The sequence below is a fragment of the Pseudophryne corroboree genome, chromosome 4, assembly GCF_028390025.1.
Source record: "Pseudophryne corroboree isolate aPseCor3 chromosome 4, aPseCor3.hap2, whole genome shotgun sequence".
Lineage (NCBI taxonomy): Eukaryota > Metazoa > Chordata > Amphibia > Anura > Myobatrachidae > Pseudophryne > Pseudophryne corroboree.
In genome coordinates this window covers 62,629,257-62,651,243 of record NC_086447.1, presented here as the reverse complement: position 1 = coordinate 62,651,243, position 21,987 = coordinate 62,629,257, and the positions used below count along the sequence as shown (strand labels likewise).

General features: G+C 38.1%; 31 non-coding genes across 31 annotated transcripts; all 31 read right to left on the bottom strand.

Annotated features, from left to right (window-relative positions):
* Positions 1–99: 99 nt before the first annotated feature.
* Positions 100–171, bottom strand: TRNAA-UGC (transfer RNA alanine (anticodon UGC)). Its single transcript has one exon. It is a non-coding gene; the product is annotated as a tRNA-Ala (tRNA).
* An 875-nt stretch (positions 172–1,046) lies between these two features.
* On the bottom strand, positions 1,047–1,118 carry TRNAA-UGC (transfer RNA alanine (anticodon UGC)). Its single transcript has one exon. It is a non-coding gene; the product is annotated as a tRNA-Ala (tRNA).
* A 355-nt stretch (positions 1,119–1,473) lies between these two features.
* Positions 1,474–1,545, bottom strand: TRNAA-UGC (transfer RNA alanine (anticodon UGC)). Its single transcript has one exon. It is a non-coding gene; the product is annotated as a tRNA-Ala (tRNA).
* Positions 1,546–2,420: 875 nt separating this feature from the next.
* On the bottom strand, positions 2,421–2,492 carry TRNAA-UGC (transfer RNA alanine (anticodon UGC)). The gene has a single exon. It is a non-coding gene; the product is annotated as a tRNA-Ala (tRNA).
* Positions 2,493–2,848: 356 nt separating this feature from the next.
* On the bottom strand, positions 2,849–2,920 carry TRNAA-UGC (transfer RNA alanine (anticodon UGC)). The gene has a single exon. It is a non-coding gene; the product is annotated as a tRNA-Ala (tRNA).
* Positions 2,921–4,408: 1,488 nt separating this feature from the next.
* On the bottom strand, positions 4,409–4,480 carry TRNAA-UGC (transfer RNA alanine (anticodon UGC)). Its single transcript has one exon. It is a non-coding gene; the product is annotated as a tRNA-Ala (tRNA).
* Positions 4,481–4,836: 356 nt separating this feature from the next.
* On the bottom strand, positions 4,837–4,908 carry TRNAA-UGC (transfer RNA alanine (anticodon UGC)). The gene has a single exon. It is a non-coding gene; the product is annotated as a tRNA-Ala (tRNA).
* Positions 4,909–5,783: 875 nt separating this feature from the next.
* Positions 5,784–5,855, bottom strand: TRNAA-UGC (transfer RNA alanine (anticodon UGC)). Its single transcript has one exon. It is a non-coding gene; the product is annotated as a tRNA-Ala (tRNA).
* A 354-nt stretch (positions 5,856–6,209) lies between these two features.
* TRNAA-UGC (transfer RNA alanine (anticodon UGC)) lies at positions 6,210–6,281 on the bottom strand. The gene has a single exon. It is a non-coding gene; the product is annotated as a tRNA-Ala (tRNA).
* An 875-nt stretch (positions 6,282–7,156) lies between these two features.
* Positions 7,157–7,228, bottom strand: TRNAA-UGC (transfer RNA alanine (anticodon UGC)). Its single transcript has one exon. It is a non-coding gene; the product is annotated as a tRNA-Ala (tRNA).
* A 355-nt stretch (positions 7,229–7,583) lies between these two features.
* Positions 7,584–7,655, bottom strand: TRNAA-UGC (transfer RNA alanine (anticodon UGC)). Its single transcript has one exon. It is a non-coding gene; the product is annotated as a tRNA-Ala (tRNA).
* Positions 7,656–8,530: 875 nt separating this feature from the next.
* TRNAA-UGC (transfer RNA alanine (anticodon UGC)) lies at positions 8,531–8,602 on the bottom strand. The gene has a single exon. It is a non-coding gene; the product is annotated as a tRNA-Ala (tRNA).
* A 354-nt stretch (positions 8,603–8,956) lies between these two features.
* Positions 8,957–9,028, bottom strand: TRNAA-UGC (transfer RNA alanine (anticodon UGC)). The gene has a single exon. It is a non-coding gene; the product is annotated as a tRNA-Ala (tRNA).
* An 875-nt stretch (positions 9,029–9,903) lies between these two features.
* TRNAA-UGC (transfer RNA alanine (anticodon UGC)) lies at positions 9,904–9,975 on the bottom strand. Its single transcript has one exon. It is a non-coding gene; the product is annotated as a tRNA-Ala (tRNA).
* A 356-nt stretch (positions 9,976–10,331) lies between these two features.
* Positions 10,332–10,403, bottom strand: TRNAA-UGC (transfer RNA alanine (anticodon UGC)). Its single transcript has one exon. It is a non-coding gene; the product is annotated as a tRNA-Ala (tRNA).
* An 875-nt stretch (positions 10,404–11,278) lies between these two features.
* Positions 11,279–11,350, bottom strand: TRNAA-UGC (transfer RNA alanine (anticodon UGC)). The gene has a single exon. It is a non-coding gene; the product is annotated as a tRNA-Ala (tRNA).
* A 354-nt stretch (positions 11,351–11,704) lies between these two features.
* On the bottom strand, positions 11,705–11,776 carry TRNAA-UGC (transfer RNA alanine (anticodon UGC)). The gene has a single exon. It is a non-coding gene; the product is annotated as a tRNA-Ala (tRNA).
* An 875-nt stretch (positions 11,777–12,651) lies between these two features.
* TRNAA-UGC (transfer RNA alanine (anticodon UGC)) lies at positions 12,652–12,723 on the bottom strand. The gene has a single exon. It is a non-coding gene; the product is annotated as a tRNA-Ala (tRNA).
* Positions 12,724–13,078: 355 nt separating this feature from the next.
* Positions 13,079–13,150, bottom strand: TRNAA-UGC (transfer RNA alanine (anticodon UGC)). Its single transcript has one exon. It is a non-coding gene; the product is annotated as a tRNA-Ala (tRNA).
* Positions 13,151–14,025: 875 nt separating this feature from the next.
* TRNAA-UGC (transfer RNA alanine (anticodon UGC)) lies at positions 14,026–14,097 on the bottom strand. Its single transcript has one exon. It is a non-coding gene; the product is annotated as a tRNA-Ala (tRNA).
* A 355-nt stretch (positions 14,098–14,452) lies between these two features.
* TRNAA-UGC (transfer RNA alanine (anticodon UGC)) lies at positions 14,453–14,524 on the bottom strand. The gene has a single exon. It is a non-coding gene; the product is annotated as a tRNA-Ala (tRNA).
* Positions 14,525–15,399: 875 nt separating this feature from the next.
* Positions 15,400–15,471, bottom strand: TRNAA-UGC (transfer RNA alanine (anticodon UGC)). The gene has a single exon. It is a non-coding gene; the product is annotated as a tRNA-Ala (tRNA).
* A 354-nt stretch (positions 15,472–15,825) lies between these two features.
* Positions 15,826–15,897, bottom strand: TRNAA-UGC (transfer RNA alanine (anticodon UGC)). Its single transcript has one exon. It is a non-coding gene; the product is annotated as a tRNA-Ala (tRNA).
* An 875-nt stretch (positions 15,898–16,772) lies between these two features.
* TRNAA-UGC (transfer RNA alanine (anticodon UGC)) lies at positions 16,773–16,844 on the bottom strand. Its single transcript has one exon. It is a non-coding gene; the product is annotated as a tRNA-Ala (tRNA).
* Positions 16,845–17,199: 355 nt separating this feature from the next.
* TRNAA-UGC (transfer RNA alanine (anticodon UGC)) lies at positions 17,200–17,271 on the bottom strand. The gene has a single exon. It is a non-coding gene; the product is annotated as a tRNA-Ala (tRNA).
* Positions 17,272–18,146: 875 nt separating this feature from the next.
* Positions 18,147–18,218, bottom strand: TRNAA-UGC (transfer RNA alanine (anticodon UGC)). The gene has a single exon. It is a non-coding gene; the product is annotated as a tRNA-Ala (tRNA).
* A 355-nt stretch (positions 18,219–18,573) lies between these two features.
* Positions 18,574–18,645, bottom strand: TRNAA-UGC (transfer RNA alanine (anticodon UGC)). Its single transcript has one exon. It is a non-coding gene; the product is annotated as a tRNA-Ala (tRNA).
* Positions 18,646–19,520: 875 nt separating this feature from the next.
* Positions 19,521–19,592, bottom strand: TRNAA-UGC (transfer RNA alanine (anticodon UGC)). The gene has a single exon. It is a non-coding gene; the product is annotated as a tRNA-Ala (tRNA).
* A 355-nt stretch (positions 19,593–19,947) lies between these two features.
* On the bottom strand, positions 19,948–20,019 carry TRNAA-UGC (transfer RNA alanine (anticodon UGC)). Its single transcript has one exon. It is a non-coding gene; the product is annotated as a tRNA-Ala (tRNA).
* Positions 20,020–20,894: 875 nt separating this feature from the next.
* Positions 20,895–20,966, bottom strand: TRNAA-UGC (transfer RNA alanine (anticodon UGC)). The gene has a single exon. It is a non-coding gene; the product is annotated as a tRNA-Ala (tRNA).
* Positions 20,967–21,321: 355 nt separating this feature from the next.
* Positions 21,322–21,393, bottom strand: TRNAA-UGC (transfer RNA alanine (anticodon UGC)). The gene has a single exon. It is a non-coding gene; the product is annotated as a tRNA-Ala (tRNA).
* Positions 21,394–21,987: the final 594 nt, after the last annotated feature.

Genomic DNA, 21,987 nt, shown 5'->3' with positions numbered 1-21,987 from the left:
TGATTGAAACTTTTCCAATTTCTCTAGAGTTTTTTTAATGCATTTGTTGATCTGGAGAGGTTACATAGAGTTAAGAAAGAATCTACATTTTGCAAAACATGGAGATGCCGGGGATTGAACCCGGGGCCTCATACATGCAAAGCATGCGCTCTACCACTGAGCTACATCCCCTGTGAAAAAGTATGGCACTCATTCGATTGCAGCTTTGCATTGTACTTAAGTTCTACTATTTTCTAGTGTTCTAAGGGTCATCTCCGAGTATATAGCAATAAAAACCATTAGACTTTGCCAGAGTTCAAGGACACCATAATTTCCACAGCTGATGAGGATGCAAGTAGATGATCATTCCACACTTTAAATTGCTGTTAGACTTCTTCACCGGAGTCTGGGTTTTCATCAGAATCCCCTACCTTATGTAATGAATGGCATGGATATTGATCAAGTATTGCCAAGTAGAGGACAGTCTTACATTCTGTTTTATCAGCAGTGTCAGAACTTGGAAGAAGGGCACATAGGATGCAGGCTATGACTGCCTCCTGGGCATTGCTGACTAAGGCTTCACCAGGTATTTTGTACAGAGTTGATATGTGTTTATCTTTTCATGCATTGATTGATCACTAATTACTTGACATTCAAGCCCAAATCCATCCGCCATAGGTTCACAATGTGTTTAAAGATGTCTGTCCTTCTTAATCAATTAGTTTTGCTGTATCGTGTGATTTGTTCTTTTATGAAACTACTGCTTTTATAGTACATTTCCCAGTGAAATTAAAACTCTGTTTCATAATTACCATATACTTGACATCAGTGTTTGGAGAATGTCAGTAGGTATGATATGGTAACTACTGGTTAAATAAGGAAACACAGTATCCACAGAATATAATCTACCACTGAGCTACATCACATTTAATAGAATGATCAATTATTTTTTATAATTGGTGTTAATTCTTGCCCATTACTGTAGAGTGCATTCATGCATTTGTTGGTCTTGGGCTCTTCTAAAGAGGTTACATACAGATAAGTAAGAATCTATATTTTGCAAAACATGGAGATGCCGGGTATTGAACCCGGGGCCTCATACATGCAAAGCATGCGCTCTACCACTGAGCTACATCCCCTCTGAGTTGGTGTGTTTTGATACCGAGCGATTGCTGTTCTGCATAGTACTCAAGTTCTACTACTTCCACTGTTCTAAGGTTAAACTCAGAGCACGGAGCAAAGATAACAATTATACCTTGCTGTATAGATTTCAAGGATACTGTAGGTATCATATGATAACTTTTATTTCAATGAGGAAACACAGATTCTGGGGAATATAATCTACCACTGAGCAACATCACATTTTATAAACTGGTCAATAATTTTTCATAGTTTGATTGAAACTTTTCCAATTTCTCTAGAGTTTTTTTTAATGCATTTGTTGATCTGGAGAGGTTACATAGAGTTAAGAAAGAATCTACATTTTGCAAAACATGGAGATGCCGGGGATTGAACCCGGGTTCTCATACATGCAAAGCATGCGCTCTACCACTGAGCTACATCCCCTGTGAAAAAGTATGGCACTCATTCGATTGCAGCTTTGCATTGTACTTAAGTTCTACTATTTTCTAGTGTTCTAAGGGTCATCTCCGAGTATATAGCAATAAAAACCATTAGACTTTGCCAGAGTTCAAGGACACCATAATTTCCACAGCTGATGAGGATGCAAGTAGATGATCATTCCACACTTTAAATTGCTGTTAGACTTCTTCACCGGAGTCTGGGTTTTCATCAGAATCCCCTACCTTATGTAATGAATGGCATGGATATTGATCAAGTATTGCCAAGTAGAGGACAGTCTTACATTCTGTTTTATCAGCAGTGTCAGAACTTGGAAGAAGGGCACATAGGATGCAGGCTATGACTGCCTCCTGGGCATTGCTGACTAAGGCTTCACCAGGTATTTTGTACAGAGTTGATATGTGTTTATCTTTTCATGCATTGATTGATCACTAATTACTTGACATTCAAGCCCAAATCCATCCTCCATAGGTTCACAATGTGTTTAAAGATGTCTGTCCTTCTTAATCAATTAGTTTTGCTGTATCGTGTGATTTGTTCTTTTATGAAACTACTGCTTTAATAGTACATTTCCCAGTGAAATTAAAACTCTGTTTCATAATTACCATATACTTGACATCAGTGTTTGGAGAATGTCAGTAGGTATGATATGGTAACTGCTGGTTAAATAAGGAAACACAGTATCCACAGAATATAATCTACCACTGAGCTACATCACATTTAATAGAATGATCAATTATTTTTTATAATTGGTGTAAATTCTTGCCCATTACTGTAGAGTGCATTCATGCATTTGTTGGTCTTGGGCTCTTCTGAAGAGGTTACATACAGATAAGTAAGAATCTATATTTTGCAAAACATGGAGATGCCGGGGATTGAACCCGGGGCCTCATACATGCAAAGCATGCGCTCTACCACTGAGCTACATCCCCTCTGAGTTGGTGTGTTTTGATACCGAGCGATTGCTGTTCTTCATAGTACTCAAGTTCTACTACTTCCACTGTTCTAAGGTTAAACTCAGATCACGGAGCAAAGATAACAATTATACCTTGCTGTATAGATTTCAAGGATACTGTAGGTATCATATGATAACTTTTATTTCAATGAGGAAACACAGATTCTGGGGAATAAAATCTACCACTGAGCAACATCACATTTTATAGACTGGTCAATAATTTTTCATAGTTTGATTGAAACTTTTCCAATTTCTCTAGAGTTTTTTTTTTATGCATTTGTTGATCTGGAGAGGTTACATAGAGTTAAGAAAGAATCTACATTTTGCAAAACATGGAGATGCTGGGGATTGAACCCGGGGCCTCATACATGCAAAGCATGCGCTCTACCACTGAGCTACATCCCCTGTGAAAAAGTATGGCACTCATTCGATTGCAGCTTTGCATTGTACTTAAGTTCTACTATTTTCTAGTGTTCTAAGGGTCATCTCCGAGTATATAGCAATAAAAACCATTAGACTTTGCCAGAGTTCAAGGACACCATAATTTCCACAGCTGATGAGGATGCAAGTAGATGATCATTCCACACTTTAAATTGCTGTTAGACTTCTTCACCGGAGTCTGGGTTTTCATCAGAATCCCCTACCTTATGTAATGAATGGCATGGATATTGATCAAGTATTGCCAAGTAGAGGACAGTCTTACATTCTATTTTATCAGCAGTGTCAGAACTTGGAAGAAGGGCACATAGGATGCAGGCTATGACTGCCTCCTGGGCATTGCTGACTAAGGCTTCACCAGGTATTTTGTACAGAGTTGATATGTGTTTATCTTTTCATGCATTGATTGATCACTAATTACTTGACATTCAAGCCCAAATCCATCCTCCATAGGTTCACAATGTGTTTAAAGATGTCTGTCCTTCTTAATCAATTAGTTTTGCTGTATCGTGTGATTTGTTCTTTTATGAAACTACTGCTTTTATAGTACATTTCCCAGTGAAATTAAAACTCTGTTTCATAATTACCATATACTTGACATCAGTGTTTGGAGAATGTCAGTAGGTATGATATGGTAACTGCTGGTTAAATAAGGAAACACAGTATCCACAGAATATAATCTACCACTGAGCTACATCACATTTAATACGCAAAAGACGTCATTTCCGGCGGGACGAGCCGGGGCGATGCGGAGCTCCGGAAAGCCACAGGTGTCAGGAGTAATAGGATGATCAGTACGGGTATAAAACAGCCACATAGCCTTATAGGCTCAATCCATAAAACTTGAAAAAGGTCAAAAGCATATGACCGAAACGCGTTGTTAATTGGATTGAAAACTGGACCAAGGAGCGGTGACCACCTGGTAAAGAACCCAGAAGCTGATTCATGCCCCATGCGGTGGTGCCGGGCTATATCAGCACCGGACCAGCATTGCTTTCCTAAGCTAGCCCACCGCAGGGCCACCAAAGGGTGAGATTTGCCACCAGCACATTGCACCAGCACTTTAACCGAGTCACTGTCTCCTAGTTCCAGCTGCACACACTATGTATTGTATTGTGTAAAAAATTCTTAATCTGCATTTTTATTATTTCTTGTTCATGCATGTCCATATGTTTCAATAAAATGTACTGTATTTTTTAACCACTTGGGTTTTAATTGATATATTCCCTAAATAATACAAGGGATACATCTTACGGACATAGCGCCATTAGATGCTGCACACTTTTGTCTATCCATAAAGTATTCAGGGATTTTGTGTTTGTCCCTCCCGGTGCAGCAATTAAGGCTGCTTAATCTGTTTTTATTGCGCAACCACTGTTAATGTACACCCACTGTTTTGTGTCTCTTCTGAAGAGGTTACATACAGATAAGTAAGAATCTATATTTTGCAAAACATGGAGATGCCGGGGATTGAACCCGGGGCCTCATACATGCAAAGCATGCGCTCTACCACTGAGCTACATCCCCTCTGACTTGGTGTGTTTTGATACCGTGCGATTGCTGTTCTGCATAGTACTCAAGTTCTACTACTTCCACTGTTCTAAGGTTAAACTCAGAGCACGGAGCAAAGATAACAATTATACCTTGCTGTATAGATTTCAAGAATACTGTAGGTATCATATGATAACTTTTATTTCAATGAGGAAACACAGATTCTGGGGAATATAATCTACCACTGAGCAACATCACATTTTATAGACTGGTCAATAATTTTTCATAGTTTGATTGAAACTTTTCCAATTTCTCTAGAGTTTTTTTTTTATGCATTTGTTGATCTGGAGAGGTAACATAGAGTTAAGAAAGAATCTACATTTTGCAAAACATGGAGATGCTGGGGATTGAACCCGGGGCCTCATACATGCAAAGCATGCGCTCTACCACTGAGCTACATCCCCTGTGAAAAAGTATGGCACTCATTCGATTGCAGCTTTGCATTGTACTTAAGTTCTACTATTTTCTAGTGTTCTAAGGGTCATCTCCGAGTATATAGCAATAAAAACCATTAGACTTTGCCAGAGTTCAAGGACACCATAATTTCCACAGCTGATGAGGATGCAAGTAGATGATCATTCCACACTTTAAATTGCTGTTAGACTTCTTCACCGGAGTCTGGGTTTTCATCAGAATCCCCTACCTTATGTAATGAATGGCATGGATATTGATCAAGTATTGCCAAGTAGAGGACAGTCTTACATTCTATTTTATCAGCAGTGTCAGAACTTGGAAGAAGGGCACATAGGATGCAGGCTATGACTGCCTCCTGGGCATTGCTGACTAAGGCTTCACCAGGTATTTTGTACAGAGTTGATATGTGTTTATCTTTTCATGCATTGATTGATCACTAATTACTTGACATTCAAGCCCAAATCCATCCTCCATAGGTTCACAATGTGTTTAAAGATGTCTGTCCTTCTTAATCAATTAGTTTTGCTGTATCGTGTGATTTGTTCTTTTATGAAACTACTGCTTTTATAGTACATTTCCCAGTGAAATTAAAACTCTGTTTCATAATTACCATATACTTGACATCAGTGTTTGGAGAATGTCAGTAGGTATGATATGGTAACTGCTGGTTAAATAAGGAAACACAGTATCCACAGAATATAATCTACCACTGAGCTACATCACATTTAATAGAATGATCAATTATTTTTTATAATTGGTGTTAATTCTTGCCCATTACTGTAGAGTGCATTCATGCATTTGTTGGTCTTGGGCTCTTCTGATGAGGTTACATACAGATAAGTAAGAATCTATATTTTGCAAAACATGGAGATGCCGGGGATTGAACCCGGGGCCTCATACATGCAAAGCATGTGCTCTACCACTGAGCTACATCCCCTCTGACTTGGTGTGTTTTGATACCGAGCGATTGCTGTTCTGCATAGTACTCAAGTTCTACTACTTCCACTGTTCTAAGGTTAAACTCAGAGCACGGAGCAAAGAAAACAATTATACCTTGCTGTATAGATTTCAAGGATACTGTAGGTATCATATGATAACTTTTATTTCAATGAGGAAACACAGATTCTGGGGAATATAATCTACCACTGAGCAACATCACATTTTATAGACTGGTCAATAATTTTTCATAGTTTGATTGAAACTTTTCCAATTTCTCTAGAGTTTTTTTAATGCATTTGTTGATCTGGAGAGGTTACATAGAGTTAAGAAAGAATCTACATTTTGCAAAACATGGAGATGCCAGGGATTGAACCCGGGGCCTCATACATGCAAAGCATGCGCTCTACCACTGAGCTACATCCCCTGTGAAAAAGTATGGCACTCATTCGATTGCAGCTTTGCATTGTACTTAAGTTCTACTATTTTCTAGTGTTCTAAGGGTCATCTCCGAGTATATAGCAATAAAAACCATTAGACTTTGCCAGAGTTCAAGGACACCATAATTTCCACAGCTGATGAGGATGCAAGTAGATGATCATTCCACACTTTAAATTGCTGTTAGACTTCTTCACCGGAGTCTGGGTTTTCATCAGAATCCCCTACCTTATGTAATGAATGGCATGGATATTGATCAAGTATTGCCAAGTAGAGGACAGTCTTACATTCTGTTTTATCAGCAGTGTCAGAACTTGGAAGAAGGGCACATAGGATGCAGGCTATGACTGCCTCCTGGGCATTGCTGACTAAGGCTTCACCAGGTATTTTGTACAGAGTTGATATGTGTTTATCTTTTCATGCATTGATTGATCACTAATTACTTGACATTCAAGCCCAAATCCATCCTCCATAGGTTCACAATGTGTTTAAAGATGTCTGTCCTTCTTAATCAATTAGTTTTGCTGTATCGTGTGATTTGTTCTTTTATGAAACTACTGCTTTTATAGTACATTTCCCAGTGAAATTAAAACTCTGTTTCATAATTACCATATACTTGACATCAGTGTTTGGAGAATGTCAGTAGGTATGATATGGTAACTACTGGTTAAATAAGGAAACACAGTATCCACAGAATATAATCTACCACTGAGCTACATCACATTTAATAGAATGATCAATTATTTTTTATAATTGGTGTTAATTCTTGCCCATTACTGTAGAGTGCATTCATGCATTTGTTGGTCTTGGGCTCTTCTAAAGAGGTTACATACAGATAAGTAAGAATCTATATTTTGCAAAACATGGAGATGCCGGGTATTGAACCCGGGGCCTCATACATGCAAAGCATGCGCTCTACCACTGAGCTACATCCCCTCTGAGTTGGTGTGTTTTGATACCGAGCGATTGCTGTTCTGCATAGTACTCAAGTTCTACTACTTCCACTGTTCTAAGGTTAAACTCAGAGCACGGAGCAAAGATAACAATTATACCTTGCTGTATAGATTTCAAGGATACTGTAGGTATCATATGATAACTTTTATTTCAATGAGGAAACACAGATTCTGGGGAATATAATCTACCACTGAGCAACATCACATTTTATAGACTGGTCAATAATTTTTCATAGTTTGATTGAAACTTTTCCAATTTCTCTAGAGTTTTTTTTAATGCATTTGTTGATCTGGAGAGGTTACATAGAGTTAAGAAAGAATCTACATTTTGCAAAACATGGAGATGCCGGGGATTGAACCCGGGTTCTCATACATGCAAAGCATGCGCTCTACCACTGAGCTACATCCCCTGTGAAAAAGTATGGCACTCATTCGATTGCAGCTTTGCATTGTACTTAAGTTCTACTATTTTCTAGTGTTCTAAGGGTCATCTCCGAGTATATAGCAATAAAAACCATTAGACTTTGCCAGAGTTCAAGGACACCATAATTTCCACAGCTGATGAGGATGCAAGTAGATGATCATTCCACACTTTAAATTGCTCTTAGACTTCTTCACCGGAGTCTGGGTTTTCATCAGAATCCCCTACCTTATGTAATGAATGGCATGGATATTGATCAAGTATTGCCAAGTAGAGGACAGTCTTACATTCTGTTTTATCAGCAGTGTCAGAACTTGGAAGAAGGGCACATAGGATGCAGGCTATGACTGCCTCCTGGGCATTGCTGACTAAGGCTTCACCAGGTATTTTGTACAGAGTTGATATGTGTTTATCTTTTCATGCATTGATTGATCACTAATTACTTGACATTCAAGCCCAAATCCATCCTCCATAGGTTCACAATGTGTTTAAAGATGTCTGTCCTTCTTAATCAATTAGTTTTGCTGTATCGTGTGATTTGTTCTTTTATGAAACTACTGCTTTTATAGTACATTTCCCAGTGAAATTAAAACTCTGTTTCATAATTACCATATACTTGACATCAGTGTTTGGAGAATGTCAGTAGGTATGATATGGTAACTGCTGGTTAAATAAGGAAACACAGTATCCACAGAATATAATCTACCACTGAGCTACATCACATTTAATAGAATGATCTATTATTTTTTATAATTGGTGTTAATTCTTGCCCATTACTGTAGAGTGCATTCATGCATTTGTTGGTCTTGGGCTCTTCTGAAGAGGTTACATACAGATAAGTAAGAATCTATATTTTGCAAAACATGGAGATGCTGGGGATTGAACCCGGGGCCTCATACATGCAAAGCATGCGCTCTACCACTGAGCTACATCCCCTCTGAGTTGGTGTGTTTTGATACCGAGCGATTGCTGTTCTGCATAGTACTCAAGTTCTACTACTTCCACTGTTCTAAGGTTAAACTCAGAGCACGGAGCAAAGAAAACAATTATACCTTGCTGTATAGATTTCAAGGATACTGTAGGTATCATATGATAACTTTTATTTCAATGAGGAAACACAGATTCTGGGGAATATAATCTACCACTGAGCAACATCACATTTTATAGACTGGTCAATAATTTTTCATAGTTTGATTGAAACTTTTCCAATTTCTCTAGAGTTTTTTTAATGCATTTGTTGATCTGGAGAGGTTACATAGAGTTAAGAAAGAATCTACATTTTGCAAAACATGGAGATGCCGGGGATTGAACCCGGGGCCTCATACATGCAAAGCATGCGCTCTACCACTGAGCTACATCCCCTGTGAAAAAGTATGGCACTCATTCGATTGCAGCTTTGCATTGTACTTAAGTTCTACTATTTTCTAGTGTTCTAAGGGTCATCTCCGAGTATATAGCAATAAAAACCATTAGACTTTGCCAGAGTTCAAGGACACCATAATTTCCACAGCTGATGAGGATGCAAGTAGATGATCATTCCACACTTTAAATTGCTGTTAGACTTCTTCACCGGAGTCTGGGTTTTCATCAGAATCCCCTACCTTATGTAATGAATGGCATGGATATTGATCAAGTATTGCCAAGTAGAGGACAGTCTTACATTCTGTTTTATCAGCAGTGTCAGAACTTGGAAGAAGGGCACATAGGATGCAGGCTATGACTGCCTCCTGGGCATTGCTGACTAAGGCTTCACCAGGTATTTTGTACAGAGTTGATATGTGTTTATCTTTTCATGCATTGATTGATCACTAATTACTTGACATTCAAGCCCAAATCCATCCTCCATAGGTTCACAATGTGTTTAAAGATGTCTGTCCTTCTTAATCAATTAGTTTTGCTGTATCGTGTGATTTGTTCTTTTATGAAACTACTGCTTTAATAGTACATTTCCCAGTGAAATTAAAACTCTGTTTCATAATTACCATATACTTGACATCAGTGTTTGGAGAATGTCAGTAGGTATGATATGGTAACTGCTGGTTAAATAAGGAAACACAGTATCCACAGAATATAATCTACCACTGAGCTACATCACATTTAATAGAATGATCAATTATTTTTTATAATTGGTGTAAATTCTTGCCCATTACTGTAGAGTGCATTCATGCATTTGTTGGTCTTGGGCTCTTCTGAAGAGGTTACATACAGATAAGTAAGAATCTATATTTTGCAAAACATGGAGATGCCGGGGATTGAACCCGGGGCCTCATACATGCAAAGCATGCGCTCTACCACTGAGCTACATCCCCTCTGAGTTGGTGTGTTTTGATACCGAGCGATTGCTGTTCTTCATAGTACTCAAGTTCTACTACTTCCACTGTTCTAAGGTTAAACTCAGATCACGGAGCAAAGATAACAATTATACCTTGCTGTATAGATTTCAAGGATACTGTAGGTATCATATGATAACTTTTATTTCAATGAGGAAACACAGATTCTGGGGAATAAAATCTACCACTGAGCAACATCACATTTTATAGACTGGTCAATAATTTTTCATAGTTTGATTGAAACTTTTCCAATTTCTCTAGAGTTTTTTTTTTATGCATTTGTTGATCTGGAGAGGTTACATAGAGTTAAGAAAGAATCTACATTTTGCAAAACATGGAGATGCTGGGGATTGAACCCGGGGCCTCATACATGCAAAGCATGCGCTCTACCACTGAGCTACATCCCCTGTGAAAAAGTATGGCACTCATTCGATTGCAGCTTTGCATTGTACTTAAGTTCTACTATTTTCTAGTGTTCTAAGGGTCATCTCCGAGTATATAGCAATAAAAACCATTAGACTTTGCCAGAGTTCAAGGACACCATAATTTCCACAGCTGATGAGGATGCAAGTAGATGATCATTCCACACTTTAAATTGCTGTTAGACTTCTTCACCGGAGTCTGGGTTTTCATCAGAATCCCCTACCTTATGTAATGAATGGCATGGATATTGATCAAGTATTGCCAAGTAGAGGACAGTCTTACATTCTATTTTATCAGCAGTGTCAGAACTTGGAAGAAGGGCACATAGGATGCAGGCTATGACTGCCTCCTGGGCATTGCTGACTAAGGCTTCACCAGGTATTTTGTACAGAGTTGATATGTGTTTATCTTTTCATGCATTGATTGATCACTAATTACTTGACATTCAAGCCCAAATCCATCCTCCATAGGTTCACAATGTGTTTAAAGATGTCTGTCCTTCTTAATCAATTAGTTTTGCTGTATCGTGTGATTTGTTCTTTTATGAAACTACTGCTTTTATAGTACATTTCCCAGTGAAATTAAAACTCTGTTTCATAATTACCATATACTTGACATCAGTGTTTGGAGAATGTCAGTAGGTATGATATGGTAACTGCTGGTTAAATAAGGAAACACAGTATCCACAGAATATAATCTACCACTGAGCTACATCACATTTAATAGAATGATCAATTATTTTTTATAATTGGTGTTAATTCTTGCCCATTACTGTAGAGTGCATTCATGCATTTGTTGGTCTTGGGCTCTTCTGAAGAGGTTACATACAGATAAGTAAGAATCTATATTTTGCAAAACATGGAGATGCCAGGGATTGAACCCGGGGCCTCATACATGCAAAGCATGTGCTCTACCACTGAGCTACATCCCCTCTGACTTGGTGTGTTTTGATACCGAGCGATTGCTGTTCTGCATAGTACTCAAGTTCTACTACTTCCACTGTTCTAAGGTTAAACTCAGAGCACGGAGCAAAGAAAACAATTATACCTTGCTGTATAGATTTCAAGGATACTGTAGGTATCATATGATAACTTTTATTTCAATGAGGAAACACAGATTCTGGGGAATATAATCTACCACTGAGCAACATCACATTTTATAGACTGGTCAATAATTTTTCATAGTTTGATTGAAACTTTTCCAATTTCTCTAGAGTTTTTTTAATGCATTTGTTGATCTGGAGAGGTTACATAGAGTTAAGAAAGAATCTACATTTTGCAAAACATGGAGATGCCGGGGATTGAACCCGGGGCCTCATACATGCAAAGCATGCGCTCTACCACTGAGCTACATCCCCTGTGAAAAAGTATGGCACTCATTCGATTGCAGCTTTGCATTGTACTTAAGTTCTACTATTTTCTAGTGTTCTAAGGGTCATCTCCGAGTATATAGCAATAAAAACCATTAGACTTTGCCAGAGTTCAAGGACACCATAATTTCCACAGCTGATGAGGATGCAAGTAGATGATCATTCCACACTTTAAATTGCTGTTAGACTTCTTCACCGGAGTCTGGGTTTTCATCAGAATCCCCTACCTTATGTAATGAATGGCATGGATATTGATCAAGTATTGCCAAGTAGAGGACAGTCTTACATTCTGTTTTATCAGCAGTGTCAGAACTTGGAAGAAGGGCACATAGGATGCAGGCTATGACTGCCTCCTGGGCATTGCTGACTAAGGCTTCACCAGGTATTTTGTACAGAGTTGATATGTGTTTATCTTTTCATGCATTGATTGATCACTAATTACTTGACATTCAAGCCCAAATCCATCCTCCATAGGTTCACAATGTGTTTAAAGATGTCTGTCCTTCTTAATCAATTAGTTTTGCTGTATCGTGTGATTTGTTCTTTTATGAAACTACTGCTTTTATAGTACATTTCCCAGTGAAATTAAAACTCTGTTTCATAATTACCATATACTTGACATCAGTGTTTGGAGAATGTCAGTAGGTATGATATGGTAACTACTGGTTAAATAAGGAAACACAGTATCCACAGAATATAATCTACCACTGAGCTACATCACATTTAATAGAATGATCAATTATTTTTTATAATTGGTGTTAATTCTTGCCCATTACTGTAGAGTGCATTCATGCATTTGTTGGTCTTGGGCTCTTCTAAAGAGGTTACATACAGATAAGTAAGAATCTATATTTTGCAAAACATGGAGATGCCGGGTATTGAACCCGGGGCCTCATACATGCAAAGCATGCGCTCTACCACTGAGCTACATCCCCTCTGAGTTGGTGTGTTTTGATACCGAGCGATTGCTGTTCTGCATAGTACTCAAGTTCTACTACTTCCACTGTTCTAAGGTTAAACTCAGAGCACGGAGCAAAGATAACAATTATACCTTGCTGTATAGATTTCAAGGATACTGTAGGTATCATATGATAACTTTTATTTCAATGAGGAAACACAGATTCTGGGGAATATAATCTACCACTGAGCAACATCACATTTTATAGACTGGTCAATAATTTTTCATAGTTTGATTGAAACTTTTCCAATTTCTCTAGAGTTTTTTTTAATGCATTTGTTGATCTGGAGAGGTTACATAGAGTTAAGAAAGAATCTACATTTTGCAAAACATGGAGATGCCGGGGATTGAACCCGGGTTCTCATACATGCAAAGCATGCGCTCTACCACTGAGCTACATCCCCTGTGAAAAAGTATGGCACTCATTCGATTGCAGCTTTGCATTGTACTTAAGTTCTACTATTTTCTAGTGTTCTAAGGGTCATCTCCGAGTATATAGCAATAAAAACCATTAGACTTTGCCAGAGTTCAAGGACACCATAATTTCCACAGCTGATGAGGATGCAAGTAGATGATCATTCCACACTTTAAATTGCTCTTAGACTTCTTCACCGGAGTCTGGGTTTTCATCAGAATCCCCTACCTTATGTAATGAATGGCATGGATATTGATCAAGTATTGCCAAGTAGAGGACAGTCTTACATTCTGTTTTATCAGCAGTGTCAGAACTTGGAAGAAGGGCACATAGGATGCAGGCTATGACTGCCTCCTGGGCATTGCTGACTAAGGCTTCACCAGGTATTTTGTACAGAGTTGATATGTGTTTATCTTTTCATGCATTGATTGATCACTAATTACTTGACATTCAAGCCCAAATCCATCCTCCATAGGTTCACAATGTGTTTAAAGATGTCTGTCCTTCTTAATCAATTAGTTTTGCTGTATCGTGTGATTTGTTCTTTTATGAAACTACTGCTTTTATAGTACATTTCCCAGTGAAATTAAAACTCTGTTTCATAATTACCATATACTTGACATCAGTGTTTGGAGAATGTCAGTAGGTATGATATGGTAACTGCTGGTTAAATAAGGAAACACAGTATCCACAGAATATAATCTACCACTGAGCTACATCACATTTAATAGAATGATCTATTATTTTTTATAATTGGTGTTAATTCTTGCCCATTACTGTAGAGTGCATTCATGCATTTGTTGGTCTTGGGCTCTTCTGAAGAGGTTACATACAGATAAGTAAGAATCTATATTTTGCAAAACATGGAGATGCCGGGTATTGAACCCGGGGCCTCATACATGCAAAGCATGCGCTCTACCACTGAGCTACATCCCCTCTGAGTTGGTGTGTTTTGATACCGAGCGATTGCTGTTCTGCATAGTACTCAAGTTCTACTACTTCCACTGTTCTAAGGTTAAACTCAGAGCACGGAGCAAAGATAACAATTATACCTTGCTGTATAGATTTCAAGGATACTGTAGGTATCATATGATAACTTTTATTTCAATGAGGAAACACAGATTCTGGGGAATATAATCTACCACTGAGCAACATCACATTTTATAGACTGGTCAATAATTTTTCATAGTTTGATTGAAACTTTTCCAATTTCTCTAGAGTTTTTTTTAATGCATTTGTTGATCTGGAGAGGTTACATAGAGTTAAGAAAGAATCTACATTTTGCAAAACATGGAGATGCCGGGGATTGAACCCGGGTTCTCATACATGCAAAGCATGCGCTCTACCACTGAGCTACATCCCCTGTGAAAAAGTATGGCACTCATTCGATTGCAGCTTTGCATTGTACTTAAGTTCTACTATTTTCTAGTGTTCTAAGGGTCATCTCCGAGTATATAGCAATAAAAACCATTAGACTTTGCCAGAGTTCAAGGACACCATAATTTCCACAGCTGATGAGGATGCAAGTAGATGATCATTCCACACTTTAAATTGCTCTTAGACTTCTTCACCGGAGTCTGGGTTTTCATCAGAATCCCCTACCTTATGTAATGAATGGCATGGATATTGATCAAGTATTGCCAAGTAGAGGACAGTCTTACATTCTGTTTTATCAGCAGTGTCAGAACTTGGAAGAAGGGCACATAGGATGCAGGCTATGACTGCCTCCTGGGCATTGCTGACTAAGGCTTCACCAGGTATTTTGTACAGAGTTGATATGTGTTTATCTTTTCATGCATTGATTGATCACTAATTACTTGACATTCAAGCCCAAATCCATCCTCCATAGGTTCACAATGTGTTTAAAGATGTCTGTCCTTCTTAATCAATTAGTTTTGCTGTATCGTGTGATTTGTTCTTTTATGAAACTACTGCTTTTATAGTACATTTCCCAGTGAAATTAAAACTCTGTTTCATAATTACCATATACTTGACATCAGTGTTTGGAGAATGTCAGTAGGTATGATATGGTAACTGCTGGTTAAATAAGGAAACACAGTATCCACAGAATATAATCTACCACTGAGCTACATCACATTTAATAGAATGATCTATTATTTTTTATAATTGGTGTTAATTCTTGCCCATTACTGTAGAGTGCATTCATGCATTTGTTGGTCTTGGGCTCTTCTGAAGAGGTTACATACAGATAAGTAAGAATCTATATTTTGCAAAACATGGAGATGCTGGGGATTGAACCCGGGGCCTCATACATGCAAAGCATGCGCTCTACCACTGAGCTACATCCCCTCTGAGTTGGTGTGTTTTGATACCGAGCGATTGCTGTTCTGCATAGTACTCAAGTTCTACTACTTCCACTGTTCTAAGGTTAAACTCAGAGCACGGAGCAAAGAAAACAATTATACCTTGCTGTATAGATTTCAAGGATACTGTAGGTATCATATGATAACTTTTATTTCAATGAGGAAACACAGATTCTGGGGAATATAATCTACCACTGAGCAACATCACATTTTATAGACTGGTCAATAATTTTTCATAGTTTGATTGAAACTTTTCCAATTTCTCTAGAGTTTTTTTAATGCATTTGTTGATCTGGAGAGGTTACATAGAGTTAAGAAAGAATCTACATTTTGCAAAACATGGAGATGCCGGGGATTGAACCCGGGGCCTCATACATGCAAAGCATGCGCTCTACCACTGAGCTACATCCCCTGTGAAAAAGTATGGCACTCATTCGATTGCAGCTTTGCATTGTACTTAAGTTCTACTATTTTCTAGTGTTCTAAGGGTCATCTCCGAGTATATAGCAATAAAAACCATTAGACTTTGCCAGAGTTCAAGGACACCATAATTTCCACAGCTGATGAGGATGCAAGTAGATGATCATTCCACACTTTAAATTGCTGTTAGACTTCTTCACCGGAGTCTGGGTTTTCATCAGAATCCCCTACCTTATGTAATGAATGGCATGGATATTGATCAAGTATTGCCAAGTAGAGGACAGTCTTACATTCTGTTTTATCAGCAGTGTCAGAACTTGGAAGAAGGGCACATAGGATGCAGGCTATGACTGCCTCCTGGGCATTGCTGACTAAGGCTTCACCAGGTATTTTGTACAGAGTTGATATGTGTTTATCTTTTCATGCATTGATTGATCACTAATTACTTGACATTCAAGCCCAAATCCATCCGCCATAGGTTCACAATGTGTTTAAAGATGTCTGTCCTTCTTAATCAATTAGTTTTGCTGTATCGTGTGATTTGTTCTTTTATGAAACTACTGCTTTTATAGTACATTTCCCAGTGAAATTAAAACTCTGTTTCATAATTACCATATACTTGACATCAGTGTTTGGAGAATGTCAGTAGGTATGATATGGTAACTACTGGTTAAATAAGGAAACACAGTATCCACAGAATATAATCTACCACTGAGCTACATCACATTTAATAGAATGATCAATTATTTTTTATAATTGGTGTTAATTCTTGCCCATTACTGTAGAGTGCATTCATGCATTTGTTGGTCTTGGGCTCTTCTAAAGAGGTTACATACAGATAAGTAAGAATCTATATTTTGCAAAACATGGAGATGCCGGGTATTGAACCCGGGGCCTCATACATGCAAAGCATGCGCTCTACCACTGAGCTACATCCCCTCTGAGTTGGTGTGTTTTGATACCGAACGATTGCTGTTCTGCATAGTACTCAAGTTCTACTACTTCCACTGTTCTAAGGTTAAACTCAGAGCACGGAGCAAAGATAACAATTATACCTTGCTGTATAGATTTCAAGGATACTGTAGGTATCATATGATAACTTTTATTTCAATGAGGAAACACAGATTCTGGGGAATATAATCTACCACTGAGCAACATCACATTTTATAAACTGGTCAATAATTTTTCATAGTTTGATTGAAACTTTTCCAATTTCTCTAGAGTTTTTTTTAATGCATTTGTTGATCTGGAGAGGTTACATAGAGTTAAGAAAGAATCTACATTTTGCAAAACATGGAGATGCCGGGGATTGAACCCGGGTTCTCATACATGCAAAGCATGCGCTCTACCACTGAGCTACATCCCCTGTGAAAAAGTATGGCACTCATTCGATTGCAGCTTTGCATTGTACTTAAGTTCTACTATTTTCTAGTGTTCTAAGGGTCATCTCCGAGTATATAGCAATAAAAACCATTAGACTTTGCCAGAGTTCAAGGACACCATAATTTCCACAGCTGATGAGGATGCAAGTAGATGATCATTCCACACTTTAAATTGCTGTTAGACTTCTTCACCGGAGTCTGGGTTTTCATCAGAATCCCCTACCTTATGTAATGAATGGCATGGATATTGATCAAGTATTGCCAAGTAGAGGACAGTCTTACATTCTGTTTTATCAGCAGTGTCAGAACTTGGAAGAAGGGCACATAGGATGCAGGCTATGACTGCCTCCTGGGCATTGCTGACTAAGGCTTCACCAGGTATTTTGTACAGAGTTGATATGTGTTTATCTTTTCATGCATTGATTGATCACTAATTACTTGACATTCAAGCCCAAATCCATCCTCCATAGGTTCACAATGTGTTTAAAGATGTCTGTCCTTCTTAATCAATTAGTTTTGCTGTATCGTGTGATTTGTTCTTTTATGAAACTACTGCTTTTATAGTACATTTCCCAGTGAAATTAAAACTCTGTTTCATAATTACCATATACTTGACATCAGTGTTTGGAGAATGTCAGTAGGTATGATATGGTAACTGCTGGTTAAATAAGGAAACACAGTATCCACAGAATATAATCTACCACTGAGCTACATCACATTTAATAGAATGATCAATTATTTTTTATAATTGGTGTTAATTCTTGCCCATTACTGTAGAGTGCATTCATGCATTTGTTGGTCTTGGGCTCTTCTGAAGAGGTTACATACAGATAAGTAAGAATCTATATTTTGCAAAACATGGAGATGCTGGGGATTGAACCCGGGGCCTCATACATGCAAAGCATGCGCTCTACCACTGAGCTACATCCCCTCTGAGTTGGTGTGTTTTGATACCGAGCGATTGCTGTTCTGCATAGTACTCAAGTTCTACTACTTCCACTGTTCTAAGGTTAAACTCAGAGCACGGAGCAAAGATAACAATTATACCTTGCTGTATAGATTTCAAGGATACTGTAGGTATCATATGATAACTTTTATTTCAATGAGGAAACACAGATTCTGGGGAATATAATCTACCACTGAGCAACATCACATTTTATAGACTGGTCAATAATTTTTCATAGTTTGATTGAAACTTTTCCAATTTCTCTAGAGTTTTTTTTAATGCATTTGTTGATCTGGAGAGGTTACATAGAGTTAAGAAAGAATCTACATTTTGCAAAACATGGAGATGCTGGGGATTGAACCCGGGGCCTCAAACATGCAAAGCATGCGCTCTACCACTGAGCTACATCCCCTGTGAAAAAGTATGGCACTCATTCGATTGCAGCTTTGCATTGTACTTAAGTTCTACTATTTTCTAGTGTTCTAAGGGTCATCTCCGAGTATATAGCAATAAAAACCATTAGACTTTGCCAGAGATCAAGGACACCATAATTTCCACAGCTGATGAGGATGCAAGTAGATGATCATTCCACACTTTAAATTGCTGTTAGACTTCTTCACCGGAGTCTGGGTTATCATCAGAATCCCCTACCTTATGTAATGAATGGCATGGATATTGATCAAGTATTGCCAAGTAGAGGACAGTCTTACATTCTGTTTTATCAGCAGTGTCAGAACTTGGAAGAAGGGCACATAGGATGCAGGCTATGACTGCCTCCTGGGCATTGCTGACTAAGGCTTCACCAGGTATTTTGTACAGAGTTGATATGTGTTTATCTTTTCATGCATTGATTGATCACTAATTACTTGACATTCAAGCCCAAATCCATCCTCCATAGGTTCACAATGTGTTTAAAGATGTCTGTCCTTCTTAATCAATTAGTTTTGCTGTATCGTGTGATTTGTTCTTTTATGAAACTACTGATTTTATAGTACATTTCCCAGTGAAATTAAAACTCTGTTTCATAATTACCATATACTTGACATCAGTGTTTGGAGAATGTCAGTAGGTATGATATGGTAACTGCTGGTTAAATAAGGAAACACAGTATCCACAGAATATAATCTACCACTGAGCTACATCACATTTAATAGAATGATCAATTATTTTTTATAATTGGTGTTAATTCTTGCCCATTACTGTAGAGTGCATTCATGCATTTGTTGGTCTTGGGCTCTTCTGAAGAGCTTACATACACATAAGTAAGAATCTATATTTTTCAAAACATGAAGATGCCGGGTATTGAACCCGGGGCCTCATACATGCAAAGCATGCGCTCTACCACTGAGCTACATCCCCTCTGAGTTGGTGTGTTTTGATACCGAGCGATTGCTGTTCTGCATAGTACTCAAGTTCTACTACTTCCACTGTTCTAAGGTTAAACTCAGAGCACAGAGCAAAGATAACAATTATACCTTGCTGTATAGATTTCAAGGATACTGTAGGTATCATATGATAACTTTTATTTCAATGAGGAAACACAGATTCTGGGGAATATAATCTACCTCTGAGCAACATCACATTTTATAGACTGGTCAATAATTTTTCATAGTTTGATTGAAACTTTTCCAATTTCTCTAGAGTTTTTTTTAATGCATTTGTTGATCTGGAGAGGTTACATAGAGTTAAGAAAGAATCTACATTTTGCAAAACATGGAGATGCCAGGGATTGAACCCGGGGCCTCATACATGCAAAGCATGCGCTCTACCACTGAGCTACATGCCCTGTGAAAAAGTATGGCACTCATTCGATTGCAGCTTTGCATTGTACTTAAGTTCTACTATTTTCTAGTGTTCTAAGGGTCATCTTCGAGTATATAGCAATAAAAACCATTAGACTTTGCCAGAGATCAAGGACACCATAATTTCCACAGCTGATGAGGATGCAAGTAGATGATCATTCCACACTTTAAATTGCTGTTAGACTTCTTCACCGGAGTCTGGGTTATCATCAGAATCCCCTACCTTATGTAATGAATGGCATGGATATTGATCAAGTATTGCCAAGTAGAGGACAGTCTTACATTCTGTTTTATCAGCAGTGTCAGAACTTGGAAGAAGGGCACATAGGATGCAGGCTATGACTGCCTCCTGGGCATTGCTGACTAAGGCTTCACCAGGTATTTTGTACAGAGTTGATATGTGTTTATCTTTTCATGCATTGATTGATCACTAATTACTTGACATTCAAGCCCAAATCCATCCTCCATAGGTTCACAATGTGTTTAAAGATGTCTGTCCTTCTTAATCAATTAGTTTTGCTGTATCGTGTGATTTGTTCTTTTATGCAACTACTGCTTTTATAGTACATTTCCCAGTGAAATTAAAACTCTGTTTCATAATTACCATATACTTGACATCAGTGTTTGGAGAATGTCAGTAGGTATGATATGGTAACTGCTGGTTAAATAATGAAACACAGTATCCACAGAATATAATCTACCACTGAGCTACATCACATTTAATAGAATGATCAATTATTTTTTATAATTGGTGTTAATTCTTGCCCATTACTGTAGAGTGCATTCATGCATTTGTTGGTCTTGGGCTCTTCTGAAGAGGTTACATACACATAAGTAAGAATCTATATTTTTCAAAACATGAAGATGCCGGGTATTGAACCCGGGGCCTCATACATGCAAAGCATGCACTCTACCACTGAGCTACATCCCCTCTGAGTTGGTGTGTTTTGATACAGAGCGATTGCTGTTCTGCATAGTACTCAAGTTCTACTACTTCCACTGTTCTAAGGTTAAACTCAGAGCACAGAGCAAAGATAACAATTATACCTTGCTGTATAGATTTCAAGGATACTGTAGGTATCATATGATAACTTTTATTTCAATGAGGAAACACAGATTCTGGGGAATATAATCTTCCACTGAGCAACATCACATTTTATAGACTGGTCAATAATTTTTCATAGTTTGATTGAAACTTTTCCAATTTCTCTAGAGTTTTTTTTAATGCATTTGTTGATCTGGAGAGGTTACATAGAGTTAAGAAAGAATCTACATTTTGCAAAACATGGAGATGCCGGGGATTGAACCCGGGGCCTCCTACATGCACAGCATGCGCTCTACCACTGAGCTACATCCCCTGTGAAAAAGTTTGGCACTCATTTGATTGCAGCTATGCATTGTACTTAAGTTCTACTATTTTCTAGTGTTGTAAGGGTCATCTCCGAGTATAAAGCAATAAAAACCATTACACTTTGCCAGAGTTCAAGGACACCATAATTTCCACAGCTGATGAAGATGCAAGTAGATGATCATTCCACACTTTAAATTGCTGTTAGACTTCTTCACCGGAGTCTGGGTTTTCATCAGAATCCCCTGCCTTATGTAATGAATGGCATGGATATAGATCAAGTATTGCCAAGTAGAGGACAGTCTTACATTCTGTTTTATCAGCAGTGTCAGAACTTGGAAGAAGGGCACATAGGATGCAGGCTATGACTGCCTCCTGGGCATTGCTGACTAAGGCTTCACCAGGTATTTTGTACAGAGTTGATATGTGTTTATCTTTTCATGCATTGATTGATCACTAATTACTTGACATTCAAGCCCAAATCCATCCTCCATAGGTTCACAATGTGTTTAAAGATGTCTGTCCTTCTTAATCAATTAGTTTTGCTGTATCGTGTGATTTGTTCTTTTATGAAACTACTGCTTTTATAGTACATTTCCCAGTG